Source organism: Capra hircus, chromosome 11, assembly GCF_001704415.2.
Source record: "Capra hircus breed San Clemente chromosome 11, ASM170441v1, whole genome shotgun sequence".
Lineage (NCBI taxonomy): Eukaryota > Metazoa > Chordata > Mammalia > Artiodactyla > Bovidae > Capra > Capra hircus.
This window is the reverse complement of record NC_030818.1, coordinates 75,249,951-75,277,362: the sequence shown is the minus strand read 5'-3', so window position 1 is coordinate 75,277,362 and position 27,412 is coordinate 75,249,951. Positions and strand designations below refer to the sequence as shown.

Here is a 27,412-nt window from a genome sequence, read left to right as displayed (position 1 = left end):
GATACATATTCCAAAGGACCCAAAACAGCTGAAGTAACTAGATACTTCACCTGCAAACTGAGATTTATCTCAGAATCTGAGAGTGCCTGAAGCTCGATTCCCAACAACTCTGTCTTTGGGGAGAAGAGTGAACTTGTTCCCTTGGAGGAGGGGCTGCCTTTTGCTTGTGAACATGACAGGTAGCCTCAATTTGGGGACTTGAAATAAATGGGCTTCCCTGGTTGCTCAGATGGTAAGGAATCTGCCTGCAATGCAGGAGACCCAGGTTGGATCCCTGGGTCAGAAAGATCCCCTGGAAAAGGAAATGACAACTCACTCCAGTGTTCTTGCCTGGAAAATCCCATGGACAGAGGAGTCTGGTGGGCTACAGTCCATGGGGTCGCAGAGAGTTGGACACGACTCAGTGACTAACACACACATGGAAATAAATCATAACTCCTGAGACAGAGCCTTGGACCTGGCTGTCTTCATGAAACAGCTGATGAAAATGAGATTTGTGGCCAACGGCTCTGCATGGTGGCCCCTCTGCCTCCCACTGTGTTTCCCCCGCCCGCCACTGCCCATGTGGACTGCCACACTCCCGGGCAGCCTGAGTCCAGGCAGAAGGCAGAGAGCACAAGGGTCTCTGTCGTAGGGACAGAGCGGCTAGTCACCTGCTCTGGATGGTCTTGCTCCACTTCCGGTCCAATATAGGGCTTCGAAATGACCACACCCGTGACATGGTTTTGGCCCCAAGTCCTACTGAAATCTCAGAGAGAGAGGAAAGACACTGGCACCAGTGCATTCTGGAGTCAAACAGGGAACTGGCAGGACTGTAACCTCTTTATTCTTAAAAACAGCTTAAAAAATATGTATGCAAAGAACTACAAGGATTCAATCTTCTCTCAAGTCTCTTGAATTTTCCCTTTCATGAAAGCCTGCTTCCGTGATCGAAAGACTACTCTAACACTCCAATAAAATGTTCTTTACAACTATCCTCCCAATCATTTGGGTCTTCTTTTTACACCGTCTCATAGAAAATCATCAGGCCCTTCTTAAACACCAAAGAAGTAAAATGAAATTTTGGTCAATATGAACAATTCAGCGCCCAATAAATATGTATTGAGCAACTAGGAAACCCACTCCTTTGACCACCGTGTTTGAAGAATCGCTTTATCAGCAGGGAAAGAAGAATCTGCTCTCTTAAAATGCCCAAGCAGTGTTTCCTGTCGGTTTGGGAGTCAGAACCATCCAGGAAAATTGCTACTGGCTCTGTCTAATTAGCACTCCTGCCACCTGCAAACAACTGGTACTAAAAAAAGGTGCTGAATTCCTGCCATTGAAAATGCCAAAAAAGACACCACCACTTTCACTCTGAATCTTAGAATCTAATAGTTCACTGATTTGGGCAAAGAAAGAAAATACATTTTCATTTTCATACAAAGGAAATGACTGTTAACAATAAGCCATGTCCCAAAAACTAGCACACCTGGATGAGTTCCCCAATCCAAGGATCCAGCATACTCTGTCCTCCTGGCCCAAGGCTCCTCTGCTTCCCATGGAAACCTCCTCCCTCCTCAGGTCTAGCCTGAGACCTGTCTTCTCCAGGAAGCCCTCCTGACCAGCCCAGTTCTTACAGATCGTCCCCTGGACCCCACAACACTTGGAGTCTTTTCCCCACATCTGAGCACTAAGTTATGTTTCTTGATAACAACTGTTTTTACCTCAGCCTCTGTCAAGAACAAAAACCAAGTACAGTAGTCCCACCTTATCTGCAGGGAATACCTCCCAAGACCTCCAGTGGATGCATGAAGCAGGGGATAGTACCAGACCCTACAGGCATTGTGTTTTTTCCTGTACTAACAGGCAGGTGGTGGATATGCTGGACAAAGAGCTGATTCACATCATGGGCTTCCCTGACGGCTCAGATGGTAGAGAATCTGCCTGCAATGCAAGAGACCTGGGTTTAATCCTTGGGTCAGGAAGATCCCCTGGAAAAGGGACTGGCTACTCACTCCAGTATTCTTGCCAAGAGAATTCCATGGACAGGAAGGCTATAGTCTTCCTACACTCTTCCTCTGGAGTTGCAAAGAGTTGGAAACAACTGAACAATTAACACTTTCACTTTCAATGGGCAGGTAGTGGATACACAGGACAAAGAGGTGATTCACATCCTGGGCAGGATAGCATGAGATTTCATCACGCTACTCAGAACGGCATGCAATTGAAAACCTATGAATTGTTTGTTTCTGGAATTTTCCATTTAATATTTTCAGAGGTTGACCACAAGTAACTAAAACTGCAGATAAGGGTGGGGTGTGGCGGGAAAATCCTATATTGCATTTGAAACAGCCAGGGTGAAGCTGAGCAGTGTGAGGCACCTTGCACCTTCCCTGTATTCCTGAGAGCACCCACCTAAAGGCTGGGCAGGAGGCCCTCCGCAGACCGCTGATTGCAGGACTAGCATGTGTCTTCACCACAGAGCAGGGTGGCCACAGCGAAAATACAGCAGCTGTGACTTCTTACTTCCTGCTCTAATCAACACCATGGGGCTGAAATGCAGGACACACAGTAGGTGCTAAATAGATTTTTATGGATTGATTAACCACTGGAGGGACAGTGACTTATGTAGGATTTATTCATGCTTTTGATGCCAAATGAGGGTGATTTTAGCAGAGCAGAATGTTAGAAAAACAAAACAGCAAACACAAAACCCACCCAGCAGCGAGGCTGGCTCCTGCTCTATTTATACCCACTGCGCTCCTCGAAACAGATGTCCTCTCAGACCTGAGGGTTTCTGACGAGGGGTCCACTCTTCCTAGTGACCTGTGCATTCAGTAATCAGAGACATTGCTTTCCTCTTCCACACCAGCCCTCTGTGTGGCCAAATCAGCCTCTACTGTGTCTTCTCCAAGGGAAAAGACCTGGGTTAATGACAAAGGAAACTACATTTGTGTACTGAGTATGATGAAAAGGACAAAGGCTTTGGAAATAACCAACCAGACTCCGTTTCCAGTTCTGCCACTCACTGGCTGTGTGATTTCAGATCACCCACCCTCTCTGGGCTTCCCTGATAGCTCAGTTGACAAAAAATCTGCCTGCAATGCAGGAGACACCAGTTGATTCCTGGGTCGGGAAGATCCGCTGGAGAAGGGATAGGCTACTCCAGTATTCTTGGGCTTCCCTTGTGGCTCAGCTGGTAAAGAGTCTGCATGTAACGCGGGAGACCTGGGTTTGATCCCTGAGTTGGGAAAATCCCCTGGAGAAGAGAAAGGTTACCCACTCCAGTATTCTGACCTGGAGAATTCCACGGACTATACAGTCCATGAGGTCGCAAAGAGTCAGACACGACTGAGTGACTTTCACTTTCACTCATCCCTCTAAGACACAGTGCTTGAGGCTGAGAACACTAATTCTACAGTTTGCTATGATCATTGATCAGGTATTGTGGCTAGAATACCTGGTACAGTGCTTGGCATACTGCAACCACTGAGCAAATGAACGTTTTGTTGTGGTTATGATTTAAACACAAACAAGGAGAGAAGTCCATCTCAGCCACAGTGGGCACTCCCAGACAGTCCTGCTGTGGCTTCTTTGGGTGAGGGCAGTAGCTTTTCCAGCACAAAGTCCTCATCTGACAGACTGCACAAAGGATGGTCTATGTTCTGAGCCGGGAATGCATGTTCTGGTTTATTCCAGTCTACCTCTCTGGGGACCACAAGTCCACTCCTTCACAATCCAGCCACTTGGAGCATAGTCCTGACCTCAGAGCTCAGCTTGGGGCATCTCTGTCAGGACAGGCAGGGCTGACTTTGGAAGCTCACTCCACATAGCTAGATCTGTGTTTCACGGAGAAATCTTCAACCGGAGCTGAAGAAGCTCTCGCGTCTAACACCCAGCAAATCCCATTTACCACGAAGAGAGATCCATGCTAACCATGGAGCTTATCCCAAAACCACAGAGTAGGGCCCTGAATAACCCAGAACAGATCCCAGCTGCAGGCAAGGTCTATGCAGAAAGACAGATCTCTTACACAACACAAACCAGATCCAGTCACCGAGACCCTGGGGAAACAGGAACAGATGACACTCCAGCTGAAGTGGGAGTTCACGTCTAGACCAGAGGGGACCTTCCTGAGTCCAAACCAAACAGTCCCTAGCTGGATGGAGCCCCAGTGCAGGGGAAGATCTGGGCTTCAGACTCTGGAAATTCTTACTTGCATGCAGGCTCTGGGGATGAGAGAAGGGTGGTGTGAGGACAGGGGAGACGAGCCCACTGTGATTCTAATTCACACAGCTTTTCTCCTTCTTCTGACAAGCCGGCACCCCCGGTGAGCTGTTATCAAGATCCAACCCTGAAGGCTTTGCAACACTCCAGCATGGGCACCCTGGGCATCACCTGGGTGGATGCAGATTCAGCAGAGCCTCTCTTCTCTGATAATGCCCTCGGGGAAACTGGGAGAATCGTTACACCTTCACCCAGAGATGTAGCTGAAGAAGGATTCTTAGAGTGCTTATTTCCTGCTTTCATTTGAGGATCACTGAAAATGATTTGTCAGACGTTATGATCACCTCAAATGGCCAGATCTTAACCTATTCCTTAGCCTGCAAACCTCAGCCATATTTCCATAATGTCTACACCTGTCCTGTGTAGCCTGGTGGATCTCACAGCTCACAGCGGGTGAACCCACATAGATCATTTCAGAGGACGGCTTCCTACCACATGAAAGAACACTGACTCACCTGTGCCTTCCTTCTCCTCTTCGCTCTCAGTTCTTGAGGTGTTCATTGAGTCCTTCTTAAAAATCCCAAGTAATCCTTTCTCCTTTCTCCTCTCTACATTACCCTTCAATCACTTAGCATGTACCATGTTAAGAACTTAGCATTCAGACCACAGCTCGCATTCCCCTTCAGGTTGTTGGAGGAGCTTTCTTGCACGGGCTCCGACCTGCTCCCCCTCCAAGGCACCCTCCTGTCGCCCTCTCTTAAAAACACCCCCCTTTTCCTGGCTGATCCCCACCATCAAGGGTAGACTCCTTTACTCTGTGTCCTCTCCCCTCCCCTAGGCTTCACACACCAAAACTTCATCCGATTTTCTTTTCTTCTTCTTTTCAGGAAACGCAGTTACTCCATTCAGGAAACACCAATGGGGCCATTTCCCCAGGGTCCTCACTCCCTTTCACTGACAGTCCTCCGGCTACCCTCAGTAGATTATTATTATTTATTATTTATCAGCCGCCACACTGTACTCTGCTTCCCACAAGATATTAAAGAAGACACAATCCCTGAACTGAGTTCACAGCCGAGGAGAGCAGAGGCCTGGATTCAGACATCACAGGAGTGAGCTGAGCGAGAGAGATTTACCAATCACCCCTCCCCCGGCCCCGGCAGTGGGCGGGCGGGACCTGCAGAGCCCGCCCGGAGCTGGCTCCTCCCAGTTTCAGCCAAAGAACAAGCAGGCCCCCTACCTTCCACACCCCCCTCCCCAATTTCCACCCAGGCCTCAGGCCTCTGCGGCTTCGCCCTGGGGAGTTGGGGGGCAGAGGCTGCAGCCCAACAAGACGTTACATTCAGGCTGGAGATGGGGGATGGGGGGGGGGATACATTTCCTCTGAAATCAAAACCAAATGAAGGGGTAAGGTAGGGGAGGGGAAGAGGTCAGGGAATGAAAACCAGATCTAGATCTACCAAGAAAGGGGAGACTGGTGCTGAAATTAAATGCTCTGACACAGTGGATAAGCCCGCAAAGGGGCTGCCACGGGCCTCTAGCCAAACCTCTCCTATGAAGGTGGAAGTTAGGGTCCGTGGAGACCGCACGTGGAGAGAGAGAAGTGATGGAACTAAGAAAGTCGGTGTAGACAGAACGGGAGTCAGTGAAGACATGGAAGGCTGGGGTGGCCAGGGCAGGGGCTGTCGAAACAGAGAGGGGTCCTGCGGACTCAAGAGAGTCGGTGTATACAGGAAAGTCCGTGGACACCGAGGGGAGTCGAGCCTGCACGGACTAGAGAGGGTGGGTGGTCAGGATTTACGGGGCCGGCCGAGGTACTTCAGGGACCTGGACAATTCCTCCTCCTTACCGTGGCTGAAGTGTCATAGGGAGGGCGGAAGCTGAAAGACGATTGGACTTTTCGTTCTCAAACTTTTCCGCCAGTTTCCTCAGGTGTTGAGCGCGGCCGGGGAGCTCGCCTCGGTCCCGTCCGCCAGCCCGGGGCCGGCGGGGCCGGGAGGCCCGGGGCGCAGGAGGCCGGGACCAAGCACCGCGCATCTGCCGGGCGCGGCCGCCGAGCTGGGCAAGCAGGGAGCCACCGCAGGGGGCGGGCGGGGGCGGCGGATGGACGGATGGACACACCCGCGAGCACTCCGCCCCGGGCCCAAGCGCGCGGCTGCCCGGGATCCCTCGGGCCTGAGGAACAGCGCCGGGTGCCCGGCCGGGGGCGCCCCGCCTCCCCCACCCTCCGCCCCCGCCCACTCGGGCGCCCGTGATTGGCTCCGCCCGCCCCTGGCTGCGCGCCGAAGCCCGCCTCCCTCGCAGCTAAAGCAGACGGTACCCGGAGCGGAGCGAGCCAGAAGGGAGCATGGTCCCCGCGCCGCGGCCGCGCCAGCCCCCGCCGCCGCCGCTGCCGCCGCCGCGGATCTAGCTGCAGCCCCGGCCCCGGCACCGCAGGGCCCGCCCGCAGTCCCCGCTGCCGCCGCGCCTGAGCGCAGCCCCCGCCCGGAGCGCGAGCCCCGAGCCCGGAGCCAACCCCAGCCCGGCGGCCGCCGCGGCTGCGGGGAGAGCCGGGGGGGGGGCGGGGGGAGCGATGCTGCCGGAGCCGCCGCCGCCGCCTCGGTGAGAGCCGCGCCGCGCCGCGCGTAGCCGCACAGGCTGACAGGCAGAAGGACTGACTTCCCTCTCTCGGGCATCCTCCCTGGGCTGCCGGGAGGCGGCGGCGGAGGAGGACGAGAAGGAAAAGGGGGGGGAAAGCGGAGAGCAGGAACGCGAGGAGGAGGTGGACCTGGATCCGTTTCTCCCGGCCAGGACCCGAGCGGCCCCAGCCACCGCTGCCCGCCGGCGCCGTCCCCTATCCATCAGCCCTCCTGCGCCCAGTCGCGACCCCAGACTCTCTGCGCGTCGGGCCGGGGCCAGAGCCGCGCGGCCGGAGGTAAGATGCAGGCTAGGGCGCCAAGGATGCGGCGCCGGGGACCCAGGGTGCTGGAGGCTGCGTGGGGCCGGGCCGGGCTTGGGAGCGGGGCCGGAGAACCCGGAACGCTGGGCTCGGCTCCCGCGGCGGCGGCGGCGGCGGCCGGAGCCTCCCGCGTCTGGACTCGCAAGGCTGCAGGAGCCCTTGCGCCTGCGCTGCTCCAGGGGGAAAAAAGGGGGGAAAAAAACTTCCTGCCCCCGGGCGTGGATGCCCCCGGGCTGCCCGGGGCCAGTGTTGCGGTAGTAGTGGGTGCTGGAAGCGAGTGTGACCACCCCCCCACCCCCCACCCCCGCCGAAGCAGCCCCACTCAGCTGGGCCCGAGAGCTTGCGTCCCTCTCCAAGCCACCTCCCTGGAGCGGCCCAGGGCCCGGGCCGGGCTGGGGGCCAGGAGGAGGCACCGGAGGGCAGGACTCTGGGGGCGGCCACGCGCCCGACCCTTTGGGGAGGTGCGCGCCTCTGTGCGGCGGGAAGCCAGGTTGGGGTTTCTGCCCCCACCGGTCCTCAGACCCCGCATTTGGGCACCGGGTCTCTTCACTCAATCCCAAGTAACTTTCGAGGCAGAGGAACGTGAAAACCAGAGGGAGGAAACCCGCACAGACCTTCTGTAACCCCCTCCCCTTCCCTTAGCACCTTGTGGGTGCCAACGTGTTTGGGGGGCGCGGAAACGAGAGCGTACCGGAATGGTGGGGCGGCGAGGATGTGGGGTTGGGTGGGGAGGGGTTGTTTATGTGCGGGATAGTGTGGACTGGGAGATGTGTGGTGTGGGAGTGTGGGCTTGCGCCCTGACTGCCGCGGGAGGTGCCGGCTGGCAGAGGGCTCACGTCCGGGTCTCTGTGGCCTGAAGCGGGCCGAGAACGCGAGGGTCATCTGCGATCGCAGCGCGGGTTCGGACTCTAGGCAGTGCGGGCCCCGGACCCCGAGGGAGGGGAGCGCTCCCCCGGGGTCGAGAGAGCAGAGTCGAGATCCCAGATAGTTCCGAGGCAGCTCCCAGGTCCGAGGCAGCTCCCGGGCAGGTCAGGTCTGCGTCGGCCGGGGAAGGCGGGGACGCGCCGCCTTGCTGCTTGCCTGCCTGCAGCCAACTGTGATGGGGCCAAAGCGCAAGTCTCGGATGCCTGGGTCCGGCAGCGGAGAAGCCAGCTGTGGTTCCTGGTCTCTGAAACCCAATGGCAGACACGGGGTCGGTTGGCGGGTCCCTAGGGATGCTGATGGGTGAGGAGCCGCCGCCTTTGCCATCCCTGCCGCTCTGCAAACGCTCTCCTGGCTCGCTACGGTGCTTGCGCCGCGGCTAGCCCGGGGCGAATCGTGGACGCAGGTATTTATGTAGAATTAGGGGAGACCTCAGCGCTGGAGGGACCGGACCGCTGAGGACGCCCAGCTGCAGCTGCCCGTGAAACTTCCACTTCGGCTCAGGGACATTCAGGCTCCACTATTGCAGGCGCCAGCCTCTCACCAGCCGAGCTTCGCTGGGATTCGGACTCCTCTTGCGGTGATAAATCTGTCCTGGTTACAGCTGTATTTACCCTAATTCAGTCTCTTTAAAGTCATCTGTCTAGTCACTTCAGAGTTCCTTTTCTTGTTGTGTGGTCTTTTCTCCAACTCAGCCCTGGGACGGCAGATTTAAGGAATTATTTCGGTTTAGGATGAATGACAGCAGATTTAATTAGCCCACCTCATTCGTGATGTTTTTTAAAAATTACAGTGGAAAGTGCAAAGCTACTCCTCTGGAGTGGGCATGATGAACAAATTTATCGATTGTTCCTCCCGACTGGAGGCCAAAACGTTGTTGGGTAATTCACAGGTGAATACTTTAAAGGCTGGTTGGCATGCCTGTGTTTGAGTAGTCACATATTTCAGGCATTTATACAAATATGAAGCTATGTGCCACTGATGAATAAAGTCTCCGTCCTGTACACTCTTCTGAGTGCACTTGATTTATCATCCTGCTATAAATCAGAGAATTACTAGCATATGTGCCCTTAAACTCTATATAAATTTAATGGCATTTAAATTGGTTTATGGGCTGATGCATTTAACCAATTTTAATAACTTTTCTGCACAAGCATCTTATAAACCATATTCGTCCATGATTAAGAAAAACATTTTCTTCTGTTCAGTCTCTCCATTTGTAGCAGTTAACGAAAATATATAGGTCTCCAACTTTCATTTGCAAGCAACAATCCAAAGGAAATACCTAGAGTTGTACTGAAATAAAACACCCTATGGTAGCCATGGTAACAAATAGATTAAGGGTTATTGGTTTTCATCTGTATGTGATGGGAGGGAGGAATCTAGGTTGTATCTTTTTAATTATGCTTCTAATGAGTGGTGGTCATACTTCAAGCACTCAGTGCAGGAGATAAGCCAAACTGAGAATTCAGTTCTGTGAGAGGTTTATTGAAACAAAGACTAGTAGAGCCCTGGAGAATGACTTCTGCTAACTGCAGCTCCTCATATCCAGGAAGCAAATAGGTAAAACCTTTTTTATTTTTCAAGTAGATAGATGAGAATTGAGTTAGTCCCTTTAAGAGCAGAAAATTTATTTTCCTTATGAGCTCTTACCAAAGGAACCTTTCAATCTGGCCCATGTTTTCTAGGAATAAACATGTTAGAAGTGTGGATGTTGGTGTGGATTGAGTGTCACAGTTGTTATCAACACCTGTCAGTCTAAGTGAGGCATATCATTAGTCTATTCAAATCTTGCTTATTTCAATATTCATGCATTTCCATGGTGATCCATTCCATTTTTGTTTACTTAGTCAACCTTATAAATCTTTGGCATCAATTTCAGTTGTACCATCTTTTTTTCTTTTATTTATCAATTGATTTGGCTGCAAATCATTCCCATTTTAAAATGTTTCTTCTTTTTTCCCCCTTCTGCTAGTTCCCAAAAGTTTACACTATTGCTGATTGCATACAGATAAAATAACACCACTGATGCTAATGTAGTTTTTTGCATCTCATTTGATATGTGTGTATGCATGGGTTTTTTCTTCTTTTTTCTTCCAGCAGGCTTACCTTAAAGCTTTCTCACTTTATGGCCTGGAGATGTCAATCCAACCCACCAGAACTGACTAAAGTTTTCCCTCCCTTCTTCTTTCCTTCCCTCCTTCCTTCTTTCCTTTCTACCTTTCTTCCCCTCCTATCCTATTATGGTTCAGGGATTCTTTATGTCTTCAGTTATATCTAGCTCAAACAGACTTTTGGACTTTGTATATTAGAACAAGCCCGTCGTCCTAGGATCTTGTCTCATTCAGTAGTAGCCAAAGACAGAATGTTCTGGAGCATCAGATTATTTTTCCAAATACAGTATATGTTTACTCACAACGTATAGTATCTCTGGGATCACATAACATTGTAAGTTCACTGCACAGGCAGCTTTGCTTAAATGCAAGCGATGATTTTGCTCACCCGCTTTCAACTTTGCTTTCTAATGATGCAGTCCCATGCTAATCACACCCTGTATATTTCAGAAATATCAAGGCAAGCATTAGCACGCCACTGACTTATTAGGATCAGGAGAAATAATTGGAGCACTTAAGTTCAAAGTCAGATGGAGAAACGGAATTATAACCAATCTTGTGATTCTGTAATCGGTCAACTAAGTGCTTACTTGTTGGGTAGGGGTAGGAATAAATACCATGAATAAGAAATCCAGCCTTTGGTTGCAGTGGGTGAGGCTAAACCAAGGCAGAAACTGTGTAGGTTTTACTAGAGAGTAAGAGATCTGTTTGCGGGGAATTCCCTGGTGATCCAATGCTTAGAGCTTGGTGCTCTGACTGCCAAGGGCCCAGGGTTTGATCCTGGTTGGGGGATTACAATCCCACAAGCAGTGCAGCAAAAAAAAAAAAAAAGGAGAAAGAAAGAAAAGAAATCTCTTTGTGGACAGATAAATCACATATAGATCCAAATGTTTAGAAACTGGGAGAATGTAGTTTGTACAGATGGTCTTTTGTTATTACTTAGGAAATCAGGATTTATCTCCTAATATGCTAAAAAAAAAAAAGTCTTAATAATTTGGTTAAGCAGAAAAATGTGTCAGAATTCTTTACCTGCCTTCTGAGATCAGGATCACACTGAAAGCAAACTGATTCTTCCTACAACGGCTACCAGCTTACTTTCCTGAAGTCCTAGGTCAGAAGGGAAATCACTTGAAAATAGGGAAATTGAAACTGCAGAAAAAGATGAGGTTTGTTGATCATTGGAAGGAGCAATACAATTAATTATTTGCGAAATGAACTTTACAGTTTGGGGCATCTCCACCTTTAGGAAGGGAAAGGGAAGATTTCTCATTTACCACCACAGAGGATATTTGCATGAAATTCACATGGTTCAGACTCTGGACTCTAGCAGTTGATGATTCAGAAGCTAGAACAGGAATGGCAGAGCGTTGTATACGGGATCAGGTTTGGGCCAAGAGGTCAGCTCCCCAAACATTTAAAGGCTGCCATTGGCCCCACTGGCATCAATTTTTATAATTATTTTCTAGAGTTTTGATATATTAAAATCACTGACTCTCTTAACAATATCTTAATATATGTGTGTATAGGCTTTCCTGGTGGCTCAGCGGTAAAGAACTTGCCTGCAATGCAAGAGATGTGGGTTCAATCCCTGGGTCTGGAAGATCCCCTGGAGACGGGAATGATAACCTACTCCAGTATTCTTGCCTGGGAAATTCCATGGACAGGGGGGCCTGGTGGGCTATGGCAGCAGAAGTCAGACACGACTTAGCAACTAAACAACAACGACAATGTTTATGTGTGTGTGTGTGTATATATATAAATATATACACATACATATATACAAATATATATTGTATAAAATGTGTATGTATACACACATATACAAATAAATATTCTACTACTTTACTTTTTAAAATAGTGGTAAAAGGAAATACATAACATAAATTGTGTCATCTTTACCATTTTTAAGTGTACATTTCAATAGTGTTAATATTGTTGTGCAATGGATATCTAGAACTTTTTCATCATGCAAAACTGACACTGTATACCCATGAAGCGTCAACTGCCCACTCTCCTCCCCTACTTTCTGTTCCTATACATTTGACTACTTTGATGGCTCATATAAGGAGAAATCCTGCAGTGCATGTCTGTGAACACGGGTGGGCACACACCTCTTCACGATCCAGCTTTCAATCCTTTGGCGTATATACCCAGACAAGGGAGTGGTGGTTCTTCTACTTTTTCACAGATGTGTGACATTGATCCTCTGTTGAAGAGAGATGGTGAAAATGCAGTCCACAGAAGACAGTCAGGGAGAATACAGTAGATTTGTTCTTCCCTTTCTGTGTGTACATTTCCTCACAAGTCTCTCCAGTCTCTTTTCTGTTTTGCTTTTAGGGCTGGTGTAAGTTGCAGCGATATGACATAGTGGCTAAAGGAATGGACTTAGTGTCAGAGTTGTAGTGACTGGTGCTTACTAGCTGTGTGACCTTGGAAAGATCCTTAATCTCAGTAAACCTCCGTTTTCTTTTATGAAACTGGAGGGAATCATCGTGGCCGAGATAACTGCTAAAACCTGCCTCACAGTGTCTAACCTCAAGAAGTACTCTAGAAAGGAGAGCTTCGGTGACAGAGGCAGTCATGATAGAGAAGGCAGCAGCAACCCCTGGAGCTCTCAGAAACCATAGACAGCTCTCCTGTTAAATTTGATCATAAACATTTTCGTAATATGCCAGGGTATATATAAATATATTGTATTCTGTGAGTCTCACTACCAGAACTTATTCTGAAAAGAGATTTGCATCACAATTACAATCGTTAAAAATATCCTTGAGTGGATTTGATATGTGAACTTTTAATTCCATTTTTAGTATCATAATTTTAGAGTTGATGTGGATTTTAGAGGTCAACTAATCTGCCTATTATTCAATCATCAAACCTGTATCAAGCCCCAATAATATAATAATAACAGCTTCCAGTTATGGCTGCCCACTGTATTTTAGTACTTTACATACATTACCTCTAATCCTCATATCAATGCTGCAAGATAGGGATTATCCACGTTTTTACAAGTGAAGATGAGGCTCAGAAAGGTAATCAACTGGCCCAAGGCCATGAATCTGGCTGCACTGTACATCCAAGTTTGAGCCTAGATCTATCAACTGCCAATCTGTCTTGTCTTGTCTTTTCAAGGGGTGTGTGGGTGTGTGTGTGGGTGTGGGTGTGTGTGTGTGTGTGTGTTTGAGACTCCAGACTGTGTCTCGATGATTCACACCACTATGTGCATGCTAAGTTGCTTCAGTCGTGTCGAGCTCTTTGTGACCCTATGGACTCTGGCCTGCCAAGCTCCTCTGTCCACAGGATTCTCCAGGCAAGAATACTGCAGTGGGTTGCCATTTCTTCTTCCAGGAGATCTTCCCTATCCAGGGATCAAACGCACATCTCTTATGTCTCTTGCATTGGCTGATGGGTCCTTTATCATTAGTGCCACCTGGGAAGCTCATTTGCACCACAGCACACTGCCTATTATGTACCAGGTACCTCGTTGTCTGTGCCAATTAGCATTTTAAATGAAATAATTCTACTAGAGGGATTGTGAGCTTTAATAAGAATATTGACCAGGTCCAACATTTACAGTACTTTGGGATTTGCCTACCTGCTTTCATTTACTCTTACTCCTGGAATGCTGAGAAAAACTTTTAGAAGCTTTTGAATGGCATCTGTTTCCATGCTGATCCAGTGTAATAAATGGCAAATTGAGGAGCAGAAACAATGTAGAAAGGATTCAGTTCAGTTCAGTTCAGTTCAGTCGCTCAGTCGTGTCCGACTCTTTGTGACCCCATGAATCACAGCACGCCAGGCCTCCCTGTCCATCACCAACTCCCGGAGTTCACTCAGACTCATATCCATCAAGTCAGTGATGCCATTCAGCCATCTCATCCTCTGTCATCCCCTTCTTCTCCTGCCCTCAATCCCTCCCAGCATCAAAGTCTTTTCCAATGAGTCAACTCTTTGCATGAGGTGGCCAAAGTACTGGAGTTTTAGCTTTAGCATCATTCCTTCCAAGGAAATCCCAGGGCTGATCTCCTTCAGAATGCACTGGTTGGATCTCCTTGCAGTCCAAGGGACTCTCAAGAGTCTTCTCCAACACATTTAGGACCACCAAAGATTGATCTGGGCATGTTTGTTTTGAGTCCCAGTACTGAATACAGTGCCTGGCACAAAACGTGATAGAAAAACTATTTGCCTGGATCAGTTTATGCCCAGAGAAGGTGTCAGGTAATAGACATCAAAGGCTGCTTTTTTGGATTACCTTTCACTCAGTCACTGTGTAGCTGTATCTCCACAGTTTTACATTGTGTGGAATCTTAGATGCTATATTTGGACATCTATCTATTAAATATGTTTGTTGATGAATTATAACTAATCTAAATGGAATCTTTAAGGATTTATGACTTGAGACTTTGAAGACTAATTTTCTTGGAGCTGCTTCTTTCCAGTGCTAACTTGGATTTATTTGGCACTTGTGAGAATTGATGCAGAGTCCGTCCTAGTCCATCCTTCATGATACACTTACCTGTGAGGTGGTGTCCCCACTGAGATTTTTAATTTGTGGCATTTCATAAAAGTGTTGTTTTAAGGAAAAACAAAATGCCTCACAATCATAGAGACCACTGTAAAAGGGCAATAACACTATATTTTCCAACTTTTTCTGCCCTGTTTTAATTCTTTATTTTAGTGGGGGCGAGGGTGAAGGAATTTTAGTTTTGGAAATGGATAAGAAGATTTGAATACAACCTTGGGCGTATACCACAAAAATGTGTTTTCTCCCTGTTTGAACTCTTCTAACCCTCACCCAGGCAAGAAATGACTTCTCCAGTTAGAGATTCACTGTGAGAAGACATGGCTACCATGCCGCTGATCAAACCTGTAACTGAGGAATCAGGCAGGAAATGATGCTGGATGAGGAAGAGGCAGCGGGTGTTCTGGAGTGGCTGGGTACCAGCCTGGCCAGCTCCACCACCTCCCCCTGCCTCACTCCTGGACTTGTTTCTACCCTCAAGGAAAAATCAGGCAGGAGGCTTTCTTTTTCTTCAGGCATCCCTGTAAAGCTCTTCGAAGCAAGGTCAGAAATGGGGACAATGAGGCAAGAGCAAACAGAAGGGCTTTCTCTGTCTTGCGAAAAGCAAAAGCTAGTCAAAGGCTTAGACCAAACAGTTGCCAGATCATCCGTGTTTTCCTTTTGGATACTTATAAACATTTTGAAAAGTGGTGGGGAAAGGTGAAACATGAATTTTAAAACAAAACAAAAACTTACCTTTCTCTTTTATCTCCTCTTTTCATATTTCCAGCTTTAAGCATATGCTTTTGGATCAAAACTGCAGCTGAACTTAGCTTCGTAAGGAAGCTTCATTTTTCTGAAGCTTCTAAATGAGCATAGACTCGGTCTATTTACTGAGCAGGTATGATGGAGAGAACCATGCCTTTCACACAGCATCTCATTTGTTGCTCACCTTGTGATTTAGGTAGCATTATTCCCATTCTGCAGATTAGTTCTGGAGAGACAAAGCATTTGCCTAATGGGTGCAAATATGGGTGGCTGGATGGGTTACAGCAATGCACAAGCCTAGCCTCCAGGTGACTACCAACCTCTGAAGAAGGGAGAGAGCCTGTGTTCCCTTTCATACAGAATATAAACTGATTATTAAAATAACAGAATATACACACACTTAGCCACATTTCTCATATTATTATACCTCAGTTGACATAATAAAGTGAGGTCCAGCTAATTTTATGTTAAGGCTTGAAATAAACTTGGAAGTGAGACCCATTAGTACGATTTCAGATTCCTTCACACTTAACCTCACTGCCATCATCATTTGTAAAACTCAACAAGCGTTTGATTCTCAGTTTATCTTGAAGGCTTAGATCTAACTGACTACTTTTCTATGTGGTCAAAGGCTTCTTAGAGTGCCCCTGACTTACATGGATAAGAATCAATTATGTGAGGTTTCAATGGCTTCCTGTTTACAGCGCTCAGAACAATATCAAGCATGTTATAACTGTATTCCATGTGAACATGTGGGTTGGTTTCTGCTCCAGATCACGTGAACAAGTGGCTCTTTCTGGATTCACTTGGGAATCACGACCTCCTTTTGGCTTTGGACTTGGCGCATGTTGGGTTCTCACTGTTTGGATGCCCTGAGACATGACCCCAGCCATAAGTTCCAGTCTAACTCAGAAGCCTGTGGCATGTGGAAAGCAGGTGGAGAAAGACCAGTGAGGGGACAGTCTAGCATTTCTTTCAGAACAGAGAAATTCTGAAAGACCACAGGAGAAGAACCTGATCATGAAGGCTGCCACAGGCATCCGCAACACGATTCCACGCAGCCACTTAGATTGGTTGCCTCTGCCACTGTCCAGGCTGTCCAAGCCAGTAGATAATGATGCTCCAGGCCTGGTCCTCTGATCGGTGCTAGGTCACAGATTGGTTACCAGTCTGAGGCAAGATAAAATGGGAAGAAGCATTTAGAAACTTCTGTCGCACTTGGCACTCCCTTGACAGCATAGCCTTCAGCTTCTCTCCCTGAAGGTGTGGACCAGTCTGGGGCCACGTCAGACTCCCTCATGTGTTGCCAAGAGAGCAGTGTGTGGTGAGAGCTATGGGTAACCATTGCATGCTAAGACTGCCTTTCAGTTCTTAACAGATTGGCGATGCAAATAAAACCCAAAAATCTGGGGTCTTTCACCACAGATAGGGGTAGAGGGCAACATGAGAGCCTAGATGTAGTTGTCCTGCCAACCCACAGGCAGTGATTTTCTTCTAAAGCTCCCACCTATTCATCAGTGAGGCCAGCCTTGCCTCCTTTGGGACAACAGGCAGACTGAATTGTGCCGGTCTGACCGTGCTCACCGTAGCAGGGACAGCTGCCTGGTCTGTTCTGCCCTGTCCAGGGAATGATTGCCGTGTCGGGGGGTGCTGTGATGAGGGGCTCCTCCTCTGTGTTTATGTGCATCTCTCATCAGCTCCCTGATGCTGAGTGAGAGCTTGAGGGTCTTAGCACAGGAATCTCATCCACACATTCATATGAGGCCCTTTGTTGCGGTTCTGCACTATTCTGACTTCTAAAGCCGTGCATAGGTGATTTTGCCATTGAATTCACTGATTTGGTTGCGGTAGGCTATTTTGCCATTGAATTCACTTGTTTGGTTGACCTGAAGAAGTATAAGATGACCATGCTCTGATTCTGGCTGTCCAAACCAACAGGTCAGGGCCACGGCATCTGGGAAGTGTAAGTGTTGCATTTTGGAAGCCGTGTCAGTGAGACCCGGAGGCTGCAGGCAGCCTGTGTGTCTGGCTGCTCTTGCTAGCGAAGAGCCTGCTGTACGCAGAGTACTGTAATCTATTCGGTTCATGCTGCTCCAGCCAGCTTTAATCATCAAAACTTAAATAATATTCAAACTGTGAAAGGAACTTTTTTCTTGCTGAAACCTGGGTGTGCCAAGTAGAAGCTCCGAAGCTTCTCAACTTACCGATCTATGGCAAGACATTGCAGGAAAAGAAAAAAAAAAAAAAAAGAGCACCGGGTGGCTTCATGCACTGTGGGAAAAAATGCCTTTCTCCACAATTAAATGGCACTAGGATCTAAAATTTCCTCCTTTACCCCCGAGGAGAAAAAAAAATGATTTTTATGGAAACCGTGGTTCATGGAAGTCCCTTTTTCCCTCTCCACAAAAGCACCACCTCTCTTTTCCACTGGCCCCAGGTCTCTATGTGGATCTGCTCTGGGACCCCTGGGGCAGAAGTCAGGGGTTTTCAGGAAGGGAGGGACATGGGGTGTGTGACATGCTGAAAGACACCAGTGACTGGGACGGGAGGGAAGGTCACCGGCAGCAGTGGAGAGACTAGTAAGAAAACAGCTGGTGCTACTGCCATGCTGAGATAAAGCCGCACGAACCGAACCATCCTCTGGTGGCAAGAGTTTCAGCCCTGGGTTTCCAGATGGGCTGTGGTGACAGCCCTTGCCTCTCCCGTGCGCTCTCCCTCACATCCCCAAGCGAAAAGGGCATTCCAGAGCCACCACCCTGCTCAGGCTCGTACCTCAGAATTTAAAGCTTCTCTCCCAGATTCTGCAGAAACCACACAAAGCCCTCTTTGTTGAGGAAGGCTCCCGGGGAGGCTGCGGGGGACGGGTGGGTACTCATTGGACTGTGAAATCGCAATTGGAGAGCTGTAGCTGTCAGCTGTTTTTATTCTAGGTAAGCCTCCCTGGACGTCTGATCTTCAGAAGCATTTTTTGATATCTGGAAGAGACACCTAGGCCAGGTATGGTCTCCTTGGTCCTAGGGAAAGGGTCCTAGGAAAAGCAGTTTGCCCTTCTGACCCTTGGCTCCTGTGCTATGTTACCTAGGGGCCACCGGGGTCAGGGACAGGGACGTGAGATTGACCTCTAGGGACTGAGCATGTGACAGTGGGGAGGATGAGACTGGATTCTCAGTCCTGCGTGCATGTGTTCTAAGTCGCTTCAGTCGTGTCCGAATCTTTGAGAACCCATGGACTGTAGCCCGCCAGGCTCCTCTGTCCATGGGATTCTCCAGGCAAGAATATTGGAGTGGGTTGCCATGCCCTCCTCACTCAGTCCTGCACATAGTTACAAATAAAACTTACTTGCTTTCAACTCAACAACAAGCGAACAGCTTGAATTTTAAAATGGGCAAAGGACTTGAACAGACATTTCTCCAAAGAAGATACACCAATAGCCAACCAGCCCATGAAAAGATGCTCGATATCACTAATCATTAGGAAAATGCAAATCAAAACCATGATGAGATACCATCTCACACCCATTAAGATAACTATAATTCTTTAAAAAAAAGAAAATAAAAAGTATTGGTGAGGATGTGGAGAAATCAGAACCCTTATGCTTTGGTGGTGGCAATATAATGGTGTGACCACCAAGGAAAACAGAATAGAGGCTCCTCGAAAAATTAAACATAAAGTTATCATACAATTCTGTAATTCTGCTCCTGGGTAAATACCCAAAAGAAGTGAAAGCAAGGACTCAGATATTTGTACACCCACACTCATAGCAGCATTATTCACAGTAGCCAAAAGGCAGAAGCAACCCAGGTATTCATCAGTGGGTGAATGGATAAGTAAAATGTGCTATACAATGGAGTATTAATCAGCTTTAAAAAGGGAGAAAAGTCTGACACTTGCTGTGACTTGGTTGAACCTTAAAGGCATTATGCCAAGTGAAATAAGCCAGTCGTAAAAATAAAAATATTGTTTGAGGATGAGATGGTTAAATAGCATCTCATGGACATAAACTCTCATGGACTCAATGAACATAAACTTGAGCAAACTCCAAGTGATAGTGGAGAATAGGGAAAGCCTGACGTGCTGCAGTCCATGGGGTCGCAAAGAGTCTGACACAGCTTAGTGACTTAACAGCAAATTGTATGGTTCTACATATATGAGGTACTTAGTAGTCAGATTTAGAAAGACAGGCCAGAGAATGGTGGTTGCCAGTGGCTAGGGGAGAGAAGAATAAAGACCTGTTGTTTGGTGGGCACAGTTTTAGTTTGGGAAGATAACTAAGTTCTGGAAATGGATGGTGATAATATTTGGACAACAGTGTGACTGTATTTAATGCTGCCGAACTATACACCTTACTGGTTAAAATGGTAAATTTTATGTTATATGTTTTTACCACAATAAAAAGAAGACATTCTAAACTGGCTCTTCTAATAAATTCTTTAAATCGTTTGCTTAGAGGCAAAAAGTCACTCGCTTTAACAGTTCAACAATTTGTATACCTTAGCCTTTGCCGGGCATTGTATGTATTTTTTGAGGTGTAGCAGTTGAGGCAGCACAATAAAATCCACAGACCATATATGTTCAGTTCACTGAGTTTTGATAACTGTATATACCTCTGGAGCCACCATCCAAAGGAAAATGTAAAACATTTCATCACCCCAAAAAGTTCCCGTGTGCGTCCTCTAAGTAAACTCCCTTCTTCTCCTGACCATTTTTTGATGTCAGTCACCAGAGATGAGTTCCAACTGCTATGTGACTCCGTGTGAATGGAAGCATGTAGTGTATACCCTGGTACCCACTGGTTTCACTCAACCAACCCCAGGTGCCATTTATCCATGTTGACATTCACCCCAGTAGTTCTTTCTTTATTGCTCAATAGGGTTCCATGGCATGTACCAGAGTTGGTGTGTCCACTCTCCTGTGGACGGACATTGAGTGTTGCAGTGTCTGGGGACAGCTGGCAGTGAGTGAGGATGTTAGCTGGCCAACTGGGAATATCCCCACGAGTTGGGGTTGTCACACAAGTTTTCCATGCAGGGAGTTTTCTGCAGGACTGGCAGCTTCCCCAGAGTTGAACCATCTCCAGGTCATGGCATTTGGGTGATTTACACTGAAAGCGTGGCACCCGGTAGACCAGATGCTCCTGTGGCTGCTGGACAAATTTCTCCCTTAAAGGCACATCATGCAGGAAGTTGAGTATCAGGAAACTGTGTAGTGACTCTGCTGTGAAGACAGGAGATTGGTGGATGGCCTTAAAGATCAGTGTCTTTGAGCCATGATTGTACCTTCCCAGCCCAAGCAGCCACCTGTAGAATTGACCGGATCCCAGGGGTAGGGACAGGGAATAGGGCTGGGCTGATCGGTCCCCAGCTCGGCCCCTTCCTCTCTGGTTTGCAGCCCCAGGGCTAGTTGATATGTTCTTTCTGCCACAGTGCAAAGGCCTTTAGTCTGAGAATTCTGTCCTTAGGGTGACCTTGCCCTCTCTGCTGTGACCCATTCTCAAGTGAGTGTGCAGTGTGACTCTGAGATCAGTCCCCCACATCCACATTTCTGGGCAGCATCTCGGCTCTTGAAGTAGTAGTGAGACCTTGTGCTCGAGAGCTGTGGCCTTCACTTCCATGTGGGTCTGAGCTCAGCGTCTTAGCAGGGCCACCCAGGAATGATGAAATCTTGGGCAGGTTACTTCATCTCTTGGAATAGAGCCACCTCATATAATAACACTAATAATAGCTTTGCTGTTCTACGTACTGCCTCTAACAGGCCTGTAAGTGCGGGGGCAGGGTCATTCCTGCCTTGCAGGAATTCAGACAAAGTTCATCTGTGTGAAAGCTGAGTTCATTTGTCTCCCTTACGTCCACATTCCTGGGCAGTGCCTCATTGCATGATGTAGACGATGCAAGGATGGTGTGTAGATGGCAACCGGGGCTGTCGCCTCCAGGAAAGAACTGTTGGGACACAGGGCTGATAAGGGTGAGCATGGTCACTGGGAAGCACCACCCCACTCCTCCACCCCTCCACCCCCAAGCAGGCAGCTGGAGGACCTACCAGGGCAGGTGTGCTGATGACGGTCACCCTCCCTCTGTTCAAGTGCCTCCCTCTGAACACCCAGGACCCCCATTCCCAATCTACCAGCTTACAAGCCCAGTACAGCTAATGAATCTACTCTGCCCTGTGAGGAGTAAGCCTAGATGGCCAGCCTAGGTCTGCACTGTGATTCCTAAAGGATGCATTGCTCTGAATTCACCTCCGAGAGATGTTGCTGCCACAGCTGTGGGGTGCTTGGGCCCTGTGACGCTGTGGTCGGCTCCTTAGCCAGAACCCACAGGGCTCATGCTCCCGGGACAAGGGAATGGGGCCTGGAGCCTATCGCAGCAGGTCAAGGCCTGATGAGTCGTGCCCACCTACCCGTGAGTGCAGGGAGCTAGTCCCCCACATGGCTGGGGAGTAGGAAGATGCGTTGGAGACAGAGGGACTGTCAGCTGGCTCCAAGGAGCCACTCTGCCAGCCTGAGGCTGCCCTTGGCTCCCCTTGGCTCCCCACTCCCCTCTTCCATCTCTGGAAGGTTTGCCCATCTCTGCCCAGTTCAGATCCTGCCTGTCCTTCACAGCTTCCTCTAGGAGGAGCCTATGGCCCAGGTTCTCCGTGTAACCCCCTCTTAAGGGTCTCCAGCTTACTGCTCCTGGGGGATTGAGCACCTCCCCTTCTGTTTATATCCCTCTGTTGATTTTCCTCTAAGAGTGTAGGGCAGTGCTGGACACATGTCACAGTTTGATCAAGTGAGGCCCAGAGAAGAGGAGTACCGTCTAAGACATGCCAGTGAGAGGCAGAGCTGGGACTGGAGCCCCAAATCCTAGAGCATGGAAACAGCATCACGAGTGTGGGAGGAGGGGTGGGAGCCTCGGGTCTGGGCAGGGATCCCCCCCTGTGAATCCCGTGCTGCTTCAAGCCATGCTGGGTGACAGAGTGCAAACCCCGGGGAATTTTCTGTTTTGGTTTTTGTCACAAGCAGGCAGAAATGACTTCCTAAAACGTGTGACTAGATAAGGGATCCCTTTTCCGGGATGTGAAATGACTGTGCATTCAAATCTGAGCCATGAAAGATGATCTTCGCTCCCATTTTTCTGCACACCACCCACAGACCTTCCCAGGATGCTAACTCACGTGCTCATCTTGAGGCCTTGGGCCTTGGGGTCGCTGGTGAAAGCCCAGTGTTTCCTGGCTGTTGCCATGCACCCCCGCCCCACCTTCTTTCTTCTCCCCTGACCCGGGCTTGTGTCTCCCCTCTGCCCAACTATGAACCCAGACAGCCTGGTTTGTCTCAGGGAATATCTGTCTTCACAGTACGTATTTGAGTGCTGGGGTAGGGTTGGCAAAGAGATGGCATAAAAAACATTCCTTGTGTTCAGATCAGGAGACAAGGGAAAATACAGAACACTTCTTTGGGCTTTGAGAACAAAATTCTTTAAGCGACTTATCGTGAGTTTGTTTAGCGTGAAAATCATTTTTTAAAAGGAAACTTTGTTAATGAAAAAGAAACCAAGGACATATGATATATATATACTATGATGTCAAGTATGTTAAAAAAAAAAAAGAACATAGAACAAATGACTGAAAATGTGCCATAATGTTAACAGTAGTCATCTTTCTGCTTTTAAAATTCTACTTAAAATTTTTCCAGTTTAAAAATAGATTTTTAAAAAACCTGTCAGCATATTTATCATAAAATAAAAGCTTATTTAACAGGGGAAAGAAATTTAACTATACAAATAAGGTTAATTTTTGCCACCTGCCACTGTGAGCAATGTGTTTGTGTACATGCCCACACAAATACTGATGAAAACATGAAAAGGACAGGCCACAATGTGGAAGAGATTTTTAAACAACCGGTTTTTTTAAAGGGAGGAAGGACCAAAATAATTTCATATAATTCCATATGTAATAATCTTCACAGTGAATCTCAGACTCATCTTAAATGAACAATTCCGTCAAGGTTCTATTCCATCTTGGGGCTCCGGCAGGACCCAGGATTGGGGGTCCCTCTTCTCAGAGACAGCTAAGCTAAAGCAGATGCTAAACCCAAAAAGCCTGTCTTGTTGCCTGCAAGCCGAGTGCCAGCCTTCTCAAATAACTGTGCCCCCAAGTGGTCACTTGTACCTGTAAATTACATCCAGCAAAAGGGTTGCAATTAACCAAATCCTGAACCACAGGGTTTGTAATTTAATAATAACGATGATGTCAGTAACACAGGACGAAAAGGAGTGGAAAAGGAAGAAGAAACCCAGAAAGAGAGAGAGTGCTTGTGTGCATGTAGAGTAAAAGACAGGGAATGATTTTCTGAATGTTTATCTATCCCACATCCTTCCAGAAAGAGGTGTGTGGGGGAGTGAGTGTGTGTGTGAGCACGTGTGTGTGTCCACTAGCAGAGGAGACTGCCCAGAGGGGTGAGGGCAGCTGTGGGTGGAACCCTCCCAGAATTTAGGAGACTGCCCGTTTCTCAGGATGCTCCTCTAGGCCTTTGACGGCCTGCTTCTCTACAGCAGTGGTTCCCTGATCGTCTCCTTGGCAGTCTGCCAGAGGCTCTAAGTGTACTGAGAATTGTGTTTTAATAGAAGGCTTTACCTCTGATACAGATTTAAAATGAGGAAGAAACTTTCTGTTCCTCAGCCAAAGCGAAATGCATTTTGCTGCTTGTGAAATGCTGGTGATTACAAGCTCATCTTACATAATTTTATTATTTTCAATTGCTGCCTGTCAATCTCAGGTGATGGTTTCCTGGGAGCAGAAAGGAGGCAGATTCTGGGCGATGGTAAAAAAAAAAAAAAAAAGCCACCCCGTCATTAGCAGATCGTACAGAAGTTTAGAAAGGAAAATAATTATCTTTGTGATGATGCTGTTCAAGATAATCAGAACCTGCATTGCTAAGTTAGACATGCAGAAGTGAGTCGAGTACTGTTTAATGGCCTTTTAGAAAATGCATTTTCACTGTAACAAAGGGTTGATATTTGGATTTTTTTTTTTTTAATCTTTTAAGTCTGATGAAGGAGCTCTCTTCAACAGTCACATTTTCAGAGACTATCGAGGTGGTCCACTGTCACGCCCACAAGAGGGCATTTTCTCATCAACTACAGTAAAAAAAAAAGTGATTTGTTTTTGAAGAGAAGCTGAGAGGCATTGGGGAAGGAAAGTGTTAATCAGAAACTGGGGATGGAGAGCTGCTTGCAGTTGAGTTGTATGTATGTTTCCACTAAATACGTCCTGCCAGTGCTACTGGCCAGGAATCCTGCTCAGTGTGTTTACTCTGATTTTAATGTCTTATTCCCAGAATGACTGGGCACCAGAGGAAACCTTTATAAGAGGTTTCTCCGGGTTCAAGATAACCACATGCTAATATATAGCTAGTATGTAGCTAGAACTAATTCCAGAACTGGTATTTTACTCATCAATAACTCTAATACTAAATTTGATTTTCTAATATTTTATAACTCTGACCAAAGTCCTCCTCCACCCTTTCCCACTCCAAGGTTCTTCCTTTATTTGTTTAAAAAATATTTATCGAGTACCTACTGCATGCATCAACAATGAACCAGGCCAAGACCTTGTCTTCATGAGACATACATTCTCCATAGTGGGACAGCATTAAAAAAAAAAAAAGCAAATGAATACTGGAATATAATCTAGATAATTATAAATTATATGAGGGAGAATAATTGGGAAAAGGAAAGCTATGTGAGATTGGGTAGTTAGGAATCCTTCTCTAAAGGGCAGCAAATAATATTCTAGTTCTAAGGGCAACAAATAATATTCTAGTTCTGCTCAATGGATGCCAGCACTGTTTAGATTACAAATGCAATAAAAATAAACTCCCTTCTTCAAAAAAGTTAGTTGCAATGTTTAGTATCTTATGGACCGTGAAATGTGATGAAAATAGGGAAAGCAACATGAAGTTGCCGGTTATGAGATTGTTAAACAAGTTTTTACAGTTACCGTCTACTCTTTACCCCATCTTTTCAAAAAAATGATGAATGTTTTACCACTGAAGAGTAGGAAGGATATAATCCCAAAAGGTGGGAGAGTTGGATATGCTTAGTGTGTTAGGAAATTCACTCTTGAGTTCCTCATTTTCCATGGGCTGTGAGGACTTCATCACAGACTAGTCCTGCTCGTGGTCATTGTCTGCCCCGTTCCAGACCGGCCCAGGCCACAGAAGGTGCAGTAATGGCGGCTCTGTTGGCACCAGTGAACACGTGGGAGACTCAGGAACAGAAGATAGTGATGGCCTCCCACCCAGGGATTCTAGAATGCTTGATAGGGAATTAAGCTCAAGACCTGTGATGTCCCAAGAGACCCATGTGATAACTTCTAAACCCAGGAGTCAAAGATCTACTTTGAAGACATGTTTTAAAAGGTCAGAGCAGAATGGACTGGGCAAATCAAGAAGGGCTTCATGGGGGAGGTGAGCCGTCAACTTGGCCTTAGTGGGTAGATTGGTATGAGGAAGGGAGCCATAATGGGTGGCATGTTCTTTTTTTGTTGTTGTTCAGTTAATATGGAACATGTTTGGTAATAACAGCAACACCCATTATATAATATTTTCAGATATGATGAAGTAGGTTGTTGTACAATGGCTAAGTCGTATGCAACTCTTTGCGACCCCCATGGACTGCAGCACGCCAGGCTTCACTGTCCTTCACTGTCTCCTGGAGTTTGCTCAAGCTCATGTCCATTGGATGAAGTAGGTAATAATCTCTAAAACCCTAGTGTCTAGAGAGAGCTATTTTATCATATTTTCTTCAAGTCTTCCTTTTGTTTTGAATTTTTACCATAGCTGGGGCTGTGTTGCCAATGAATTTTGCATCTTGCATTTTTAAACTTTATAGAGCATCTTTCCATGTTATGAAAAGTGACTCCCTAACATCAGAATACCCTACGTGGTATTCTGTCATGTCTGCAAACTGGTTTACACAGCCATTCCACCCAGCAGGTGTACTTTTTTCCTATTATAACCCTCTGTGTATCATCTTGGTTCATAATTTTGGTGTCAGATAGATCTGACAAAGCCCAGAGTAACATTGGGCTCATCACGTTTTTCACCCCGGCCTCTGTCTCTCACTTGTCACATGGAGATAATAGTATCGACCTCATGGCGTGGTTGTGAGAGTTACATGAGAGAATGTTTTGGGTATGATTCTAGAAATAGAATTACCGAGGTTTAATCTTTTAAAATTATATAACGTTCTAATTAAAAGAATAATGTTCTTTATGGAAAATTTTAGCTAAAAGAAAAGCCATGCCTAATCTCATCACTAAAAGATAAAAACAATTAACATTTTAGAATCCATTATTTATCACTTTGAGTAGATTTGGAATGTACTCTCTCTCTCTCTCTCTCTCTCTCTCTCTATATATATATATATATATATATATATGTATACATATATATAACTTTCCAATTAAAAGAATTATATATATATATATATATACACATATACACACACACACACACACATGTGCATGCTAAGTCACTTCAGTTGTGTCCAGCTCTTTGTGACCCCACGGGCTATAGCCTACCAGGCTCCTCTGTCCATGGGATTTTCCAAGCAAGAATACTAGACTGGGTTGCCATGCCCTCCTCCAGAGGATCTCGACCCAGAGATCGAACCCTCATCATTGTGTCTCCTGCATAGACAAGCGGGTGCTTTACCACTAGCGCCACCTGGGAAGCGTATATTTATATTTATTTATTTCCTGCTTTTTCCCATCTTAACCTTGTATTGATTTCCCATCATCATTACATATTCAGAAACATCTTAAAAGGCTGCATTTCATTATGTTCCATTATATTAATGTGCCATATTTTATTTAACTAACTTCCACTCGTTGGATATTTAGATAATGATTTGCTATTATAAATAACATAAAAATCAGCTGTTGTTAAACATAAAGACATTTTGCAGACATTTTGAATTATTTCCT

General features: G+C 47.0%; 1 protein-coding gene and 1 long non-coding RNA gene across 2 annotated transcripts in view; one reads left to right on the top strand and one right to left on the bottom strand.

Moving 5' to 3' along the window:
* The window catches only part of LOC102173396, a 65,821-nt gene extending 59,448 nt beyond the window's left edge, over positions 1–6,373 (bottom strand). The window contains exon 1 of the long non-coding RNA XR_001918837.1: positions 6,056–6,373. This is a non-coding gene — a long non-coding RNA (uncharacterized LOC102173396). The remainder of the gene's footprint in view (positions 1–6,055) is intronic.
* Positions 6,739–27,412, top strand: part of KLHL29 (kelch like family member 29) — a 332,145-nt gene continuing 311,471 nt past the window's right edge. Inside the window, exon 1 of the mRNA XM_018055589.1 lies at positions 6,739–7,120. The gene's annotated coding sequence lies outside the window, so the exon portion shown is untranslated. The remainder of the gene's footprint in view (positions 7,121–27,412) is intronic.